The sequence below is a fragment of the Arvicola amphibius genome, chromosome 8 (genome assembly GCF_903992535.2).
Source record: "Arvicola amphibius chromosome 8, mArvAmp1.2, whole genome shotgun sequence".
NCBI lineage: Eukaryota > Metazoa > Chordata > Mammalia > Rodentia > Cricetidae > Arvicola > Arvicola amphibius.
The window spans coordinates 82,758,054-82,766,196 of record NC_052054.1 but is presented as its reverse complement, the minus strand read 5'-3'; positions in this window follow the sequence as shown (position 1 = coordinate 82,766,196).

The following is an 8,143-nucleotide window of genomic DNA, read 5'->3' as shown; positions in this document are numbered from 1 at the left end:
CCTGGAGGGCCCAGTGGCTTTTGTCTAAGAACCACCTGCATTGAGGAAGAAGGTTCATCACCTGTGGATCAGGCTGGTCCCAAGCTTCCATGGGGACAAGCACTGAGTCCAGAGGCGGCTGTCGGCTGTCTCGAGACAGAATTATGACGCTTGGTGTTGCCTTACTCCCAGCCCAGTCACTCCTGTGGGGAAGGCAGCTATGTTTGGGGGTTGGTGGATCTCTAATCAGAATGGTCCCACGAAAGAGACTGGAGTGAGAATTGGGACTGAGGGTAGTGCCTGAAAGATCAAATGATGGTACTGGGATGAGTGACAAGCAGAGGCCGCCAATCTGAGCCCTCTGCCGTGGGTCTTTGCCAATGGCTACCATTTCACAAATTGTGAGCCAAGAATTCAAGATCAAAGCACTGAGCTGGGATGTGCTGGGTGGATACATGGAGGCTGTGAACTGGTCAGTTAATAAAGTGGTCATCTGGGGCTTGTTTCTATGGCAGGACCCCAAGAAACATACAGCTTCAGCCGCATCCCATCCGAGAGGCCCCGGGCTGGGCTCTTTCATCCCTAGTCACATCGGCCATTGGTTGAAAGTTGTTCTGTGGGTGTTAGATACAGGTATACATCCCAGCTTCTATGTGGCCCTATCTGTTCCTCCCACATGATGGCCCTTGTAGTCACAGAGCATTCTCTCGGAGCACTTGGCTCCCCAAAGGCCACAGCCTCAGCATGCATTTGCTGGTCACCAGCACCGCAACACGAACACTATTCCTAACAAGACAAACAGCCTCAGGACTTCTCTGGGGGCAGATGGGTAGGAAAGTGACTGCTGCCATAGGGGATACAAAGCAGAGCATCAAGAAATGATGAATGAAGACGATGAAGGAACATATAGTTTTTTAAAAAAAACTAAATGAACGTGCTGGGTGCCTGCTCACCATGTCTGCTGTAGCATCAGAGCATCTCCGCCTGGCATGCCCTGGGGATACCCTCAGGCACCATCAGTCACTGTCGAGGCCCCCTGGGCAAACATCTGTCACTGCTTTGTGCTGCAATCTGCTCACAGGTGGGTCTCCTCTCTAATCTGGGAGCACCTGGAGGCTGGAGCTTTTCTCTCTGGCACCTGCGAAGGCTCGCCAGTGGCGTTGGTATGGCCAGGTGGAGAGCCGGTGAGTGGAAGATGTGCAGGGCGTGAGTAGACATCTGAAAGGGACTCCTCACTGAGAAGGCAAAAGCTGAAAACGAGGTGCCCATGAGGGTCTATAGGAGCCAGAAAATGATTTCTCCATGCACTAATCCCTGGAGATGGGATCTATTAAAGGCCCCATGGAAAGACTGAGCAACAGGGCCATGGCTGTGGTCTAAGAGGGACTAAAGCTCCTCTACATCTGGAACCACAGCTCTACTGCCCTACCAAAAGCCCTGTGCACATTCCCTGACCATGCACTGGACTTCCAGCACTGGAACGATTCATCGCCACCTTCATGGGTGCATATCTGTGTTTCTTCTTGAAGCTAAGAACAGAGGAAGGACTATCCCACCCATACCCTATCCCTAGCCCCAGGCTGAGGCTTACCACAAGATAGGCACTGTGTGAGTGGGGATTATCCACTGTGTTGAACTTTTCAGTACTGTGGGGAAAAATGCAGAGAAAAACGATGTTAAAAGAAGGGAGTTTATCTTGGCCTACAGTTGCAGGGAATCCAGGACAATTCCAGCTTCCACTTGATTCCATTGTTGTGTATCTGGGGTGAGGCGGTGGAGGGTTTGCCAGGAATCTGCTCACTTCATGGTAGGCAGGAAGGCAAGGGAGAAAAAGAAAGTGAGGGGCAGAAGGAGGGACCTAAACAAGGAAGAAGGAAGGAGGGAAAGGGAGAAGGAGAAGAGAAGAAGAGGAGGAGAAGGACAAGGATGAGAACGAGGAGGAGGACGAGGAGGAGGGGGAGAAGGAGGAAAGGAACAACGCATACCCAGCAAAGAAAGGCCCTAATGACCCATTCCTCCCAGTTAGGCCCCACACTCCACAGTTTCCAACACTTCCCAATAGTCCGTTCGGTTATGAATCTGCCAACAGACTGGTCCATTCACGAGGTCAGCTCCATCCTCTGAAGTCACATCTTTGAACTATGTACTGGGACAAAACCTCATTCAACACATAAGTAGAGGCTATGGAAAAGATTCTTCATGCCCAAACCACGACACCCGGTTCTCTTATGCTAGCTGGCTTGGTCTTCGGATGCCATGAGCTGCTCCCAGACTTGTGCTGTTTGATCATGAAACATCTCCACAGTCCCATGTGTTGAACACTTGGTATCCAGCTTTGAGGCTCTAGAGACCCACTGTAGAATACCAAGGGTGGCCCCTGCTTCCTGTCTGCTAAGATGTGAACAGCAGCCTTTACTGGCCACTCTTCTTGCTGTTATAGTCTCCCGGAACATATGGAGCCAAGAAGACCATAGCCTGAGCCCTCTGGATCTCAGAGCAAACTAAGCAGTTCCTTCCATTAAGGTGTTCTGTCAGACATTTCGACCATACGGACCCAACAGACTGACTAAGGCAGTTGCCAAGAGGAGTAGAGGGAACATAGGCTACCCCGTGTGACCTGTGTGACCTACTCTGATGTCCCTGTATCCATCTGAGGGTGAGCCAACTTCTTCCATACCCAGGACTTCCTGAGTGACCATGGCACTTGTGCAACCACACCAGGTTGCAACCAGGAGGAGGAGCAGCCTTGTGACAGGTGGAAGTCATGTTTGGTTGGGACGACAGGGCAGCTCATGTTAGTCCGGTACCCTAGCCTCACCTAAAGGAAGCAGAGCTGGTCTGGGTGGCGGTGACAGTGATTTTCAAGTAGGACTGTACAGGACTTTGAAGGAGAGCTTTTGCCTCAGGCCCCCTTGGTAATAAGAAGCCCTGTCTGCAGAGGCCTAGAGTTCCTGGCACACCCGAGGCTGCCTTCCACTCTTAGATGGAGCTGAGACTTCCAAGAATGGCTTTCCACGTCCTCTCATGTGAGCAGGGTGCTCACAGCATCAGTGTCCCCTCCCCACAGATGAGTGTTGTGTGGATTTGCTCTCCTCTACTGCTGAGGGCAGAGTGGGCCTTAGAGAGCTCAGGAATAGTTGGCTGCAGTTTCTCTGTGATGCTCAACTGTTGGAGCTGTAGCTCCTCATAGTTCCTCCCCAGGTTCAACAAAAGGTGGAATGGGAAGTCAATTTCTCTGTCTCCTTATGATGGCTAATCTTAAGACATATTTATTTATTTATTTATTTATTTTGCATGTGTGGGTATTTTGCTGGCATGTACATTTGTGCTACAGAGTCCAGAAAAGCACATTGGAGCCCCTGGAACTGGGGTTAAAGACAGTTGTTAGCAGCTATATAGGCGCTGAGAATTGAACTCAAGTCCTCTGCAAAAGCAGTCCATGCTCTTGACTTCTGGGCCATCTCTCCAGCTCCACAACGATTAATCTAAATTACTGACTTGATTTAACTGAGAGGCACCTTGTAGATTAGCAAGATTTCTGGAGACACTTTGATCGTGAGGGGTCTAGTCTGCTCATTGGTGGCTTGTATATTTCAAAGGCCCTCATCAAGTCTTGAGTCTCAAGGGGCTCCTGCTTCATGGTTTCCCAGTGACTGCTCCATCCACACCAGGGCGTCTTGAGCAAAGTGTGGGTAGTTTCATTGGTCCACTTGGAGCATTCTGCTTCTTGCCTTAGAAATTCCTTTCCCTCAGCAGCTCAGAGCCCAGACATCTGACTTGGCCCAGACTGATCACACAGCCTCATAAGGCAAGAATTCCGTATCTCCACAATGTGGGAAAGCCGAGACCCTAGCTGCTCAGCCTGAAAATCACCATTCTGCCATAATCAGATCTGCTTACATGGCAGGAGCTTAGACGTGCATCCATTGTGGAAAAAACAAAGGCCCACAAGCAGGAAAGCCAATGCCAGGCTTCGGTATTAAAGAAGTTGACTATAGTGTGTGTTGTATTTCAGCCCGGGGGATTGGTGTATTGGGCCCCTCCCTCCAGCCCATCCCACTAGGGTCTAGGTTCCCAGCATATCACTGTTTCTTTGCACCTGTGTGGCATAGCTTTGTGATGATTGGCTGCAAGCACCTTTATAGGCCTCCCTGTGTCTAGGACCTGAGACAAGGCGTGTGATTGCCTTTGGTTACTGGCCCTAGAGCTTAGAGTTTAGACACAGCCTTGCAGCCTTTTGCTTTGTTCTTACCCAAGTAGACGTCTGAGGGATACTGAGGCAGGTAAGATTTGCCAGAGAGTCTCCTTCACATAGCTAGTCAGCAGGCCACTCATTCTCCCATTCGAAACCTTCCAAATGATCAAGGCCTGTCTGGTAACATCTCCCAACCACCACAGAGAGTGTGAGGCTTGCCAGTGAGCTTTTCCCTTCAGGGGTGGAGATATGAGTCGTGAGTAGACAAAGGCAAAGGCTTACTCTCTAACAGAGACTCAGGGGCTCAGGGTCCTGCAGCAGGAGGCACTAGGTACCTGAAGGGCAGATGATTCCTGACTGCTTACCTGTATATCATGATGGAGAACCAGAATGCCGCCAGTGTATGTGGGATGTTGGAGATTTTATATCATGAGGTTGTTTTGCAAGTTTTGTCGATGGCTGGCTTTTCATAGGTTCTCACCTTTTCTGTCAATCTACTCATGGGGCCACAGCTAAGGGGCGGTTGTGAACGTTTAAGCCTTTGTTCTATAGAGGACATCTGCTGTCATTTACCTTTTTTTAACCGTAAAGAAAAACTTACTCTTTTTTTTAAATCTTCTTTCCCTTGCGTTCTTCATTTTCTTCAGCCATATTATCTTTATTTGCCCAGTGTTAGGGATGGAACCCAGGTCAGGGCCTTGCACATGCTGGGCAAGGACTCTACCACTGAGCGATACGTTAGATCTCTGTGAAGTTGCTGATCACTCTGTAGGAATGCTTTGTTGGTGATGGTTCAAACAATGAGGCACATATTTTAAATGTTGGTGGATTCTGCACTTTCCGCAAAAGAACTATTGTACAAATCTTGGCTTTTATATTCTACACACCTACATTGGTAAGGTAATAGGAGTGATCAGTTAATAATATATAAAGACCCTCGGTGACCCTAACTGTCCCTGGAAGCACCTTGTCCAGGACTCTGCATGGGGACATCTCACTCTGAATATGCAAATTACATCTGAAGACGGTTTCAGTCAAAAGCAGCTGAGTGTTTAAGTGAGCTAACTATCAAGATCCATGTACAATGGTTTCACCCAATAACTTTTAGACCAATTTCCCTCATGAATATTGGTGCAAAAATACTCAGTAAAATACGGGCAAACTTAATCCAAGAGCACATCAAAGTGACCATCCAACATGATCAACTTGCTTCATCCCAGGGAATAGGGATGGCTCAACATATGAAAATCTGTCAATGCAATCCATCATATAAACCAACTGAAAGAAAGGAAAACATGGTCATCTCACTAAATGCTGAAAAAGCCTTACCCAATAATTCACCCGGTGCTTTTATCCACATAGCAGACACGGAGGGAATGGCACGGAGGGGAGAGAGCCATGCGAAGACGGCGCTAGATGAAGCCACACAAGCATGGGAAAAGAGGCAGGAAATGGATTCATCCCCGGAGCCTGCGGGAGGATGACGCTGTGGACGCGCTTGAACTTTTATCTCTAGCTGCTAGAAACTGCGAGCAAAGGTCTGTTGTTTGAAGCCACCGAGTTTGCTACGGCGGCTACAAGAAACTCGTTTAGGCACGTGGGCTCAGAAAGGCTAGGACTTCCTTTATGTGCATATGCATGTGTGTGGGCACCTTTGCACATGTATGTTGGAGACCGCGGATTGGTCACAGGTGTCTTCCTGGATCACTCTCCAGGCTAGCCTGGAACTCACCATGGAACCCAGGCTGGTGCTCTCTCTCTCTCACCTTCCTGCCTCAGCCTCCGGAGGTCTAGACTGCAGGCATGCCTCGTGCCTGTCTTATTCTTGGTTTAGGAGTGATAAAACTGTGATAGATAAAGGACACTTGTTTGAGGCCGAAGAACCAGGAAGGAGGCTAGGTAACATCTGGCCACGTGCCATTTGGACCCCGGTGAAGCGCTCACTCTTAATCTCTCTTTGGTCTTTGCTGAGTCATAAACAAAATGCCATGTCACAATCCAGCAGAGATCAACATCAAGACACTAAGGGCCGTGCGGTGGCCCCCCTCCTGGATGTGTCCCTTACGCTCAGGTCCACAGAGAGGTGCCAGCTACCATGGGAGCAGTCTCCACACTCAGCACATCTTCTCCTTGTGCTGGACAGTTTGATATCAACTCGACACTAGCCAGAGTCAAGTGAGAAAAAGGCCTCTATCAGACTGGCCTACAAGCAAGCCTGTTGGACATTTTTTAAATTAGTGATTGATGGGGAAGGGCCCAGATCATTGCGGGTGGGGCCACCCCTGAACTGGCGGTCCTGGGTTCTATAAGGAAGCAGGCTGAACAAGCCATGAGGAGCAAGCCAGTAAGCAGCACCCCTCCATGGCCTCTCCATTAGCTCCTGCCTCCAGGTTCCTCCAGGTTTCAGTCCGGTATTCCTATGGTGGTGGACTGTGATGTGAAGAGTTGCTTTTGATCGTGGTGTTTTAGGATGGTAATAGGAACCCTGACAATGGCCCTTCCCCAGGTTTCATCTATTTTCGCTAACTAACCTCACCCATTTGGCTCAACACACACTAGTGCGGTGATTTATGTTTATAAGGGTGGCCTCAAAGGGTCCCAGGAGCCCCAGATTGCCCTGGCTTGGGAACATTACAGAAAGAAATGGTGGGTACTAAACCCCCCCCCCCCAGCACAATTAAAGATTTAACATATTAACATTCCAACACTCAGGATAGGTGTTTGTGCCCCTGGCCTGCAGGATCCAGGCATAATAGATGATCTAGAAAGGCCCTGAAAGCATGGGGGCATGGGAACAGTGTCTGAGCCATTGCTATAGGCTTCAGATGGCTAGAAGGCCTCCAGTTCCTCTCTAACTCCATTTCCTCAGATCTTTCCAGAACCTTACACCATGTTTGGCAGCAAAGGAGGTTCTGCCCACAGCTTGCCTGTGGCGTAAGTCAGACGCTGAGCCTGGGACTGATGTGCAGAGGTATATATGCTGTAGGACATAGCATGTCGCATCTTGCCAGCCTGCCTAGGAGGGCCACTCTGCAGGAGACATCAGCTACTGCAAACTGTGTGCTTACTGTGTGCCAGGCTCCCTGCTAAGCTTCCAGGACCCACCCCACCAAGGCCATAATCACTGTCCCCATTTCACAGATGAGCTGACATTGCCAGCTGGACTCTGCAAATTCACCACCCTCCAGTGCGTCTTGGGGCGAGCTTATGATTCAATAGTCTGTCTTCCTCCCAAATGGTTTTATTATAAAAACTACTTAGCATATCCCACTTAGAAGAGTAGATATTTCATATCTTTTGCCTATCCCAATGTGCACTGCTAAACATTCATTATTTAACTGTGCGCCGGGTGCAATCATTCTTCAGGTTTGGGCATGCCAGCAGTAATTTCCATCCTGCGCGAGGAGCCGGGATGCACGCGCTACCTATGCTGAGAGAGCTGACAGTAGGACAGAATATAATTGTTCCAAAAAGCCATACTTGATAGCTAATGAATGAGCAGGTGAGGATTAGAGATGGGAAGCTTGACCACCGTTCACAAGATGTAAACCAACAATTAGAAGGGGAATGTGTTCTGTGGGCTGCCAGGGAAGATTTTTACAAGGCCAAAGGGAGAAGACGATTCAGACTTGAGGGGAGTAGGCTGTCCGCTGAAGCTGTAGAGGAAACCCACCCTTGGGATGTGTTTGAAGATCTGTGTTGAAGAGGACTTAGAGGACTTTTCTCTGGTGGTTCCTCTGGAAGGTCACAGAAAGAGTGAGCACTGTCAGCTGGTGTATCCATTCAACAAGCATATCCCGGGCAGGTGCTGTGTGTCTGGTTCCTGCAGCCTGGGGCTCTGTGGAATGGGTAGTAGCTTGAAAGCCCAAGAGAACAAACAGGGCTTTGGGATGGATGCTAGTCAGGGGGCTCTTCCCTTGGGAGTGAATGTTGAACAGAGACATGGTAAGTAGTTAGTGAGCGTGGCGT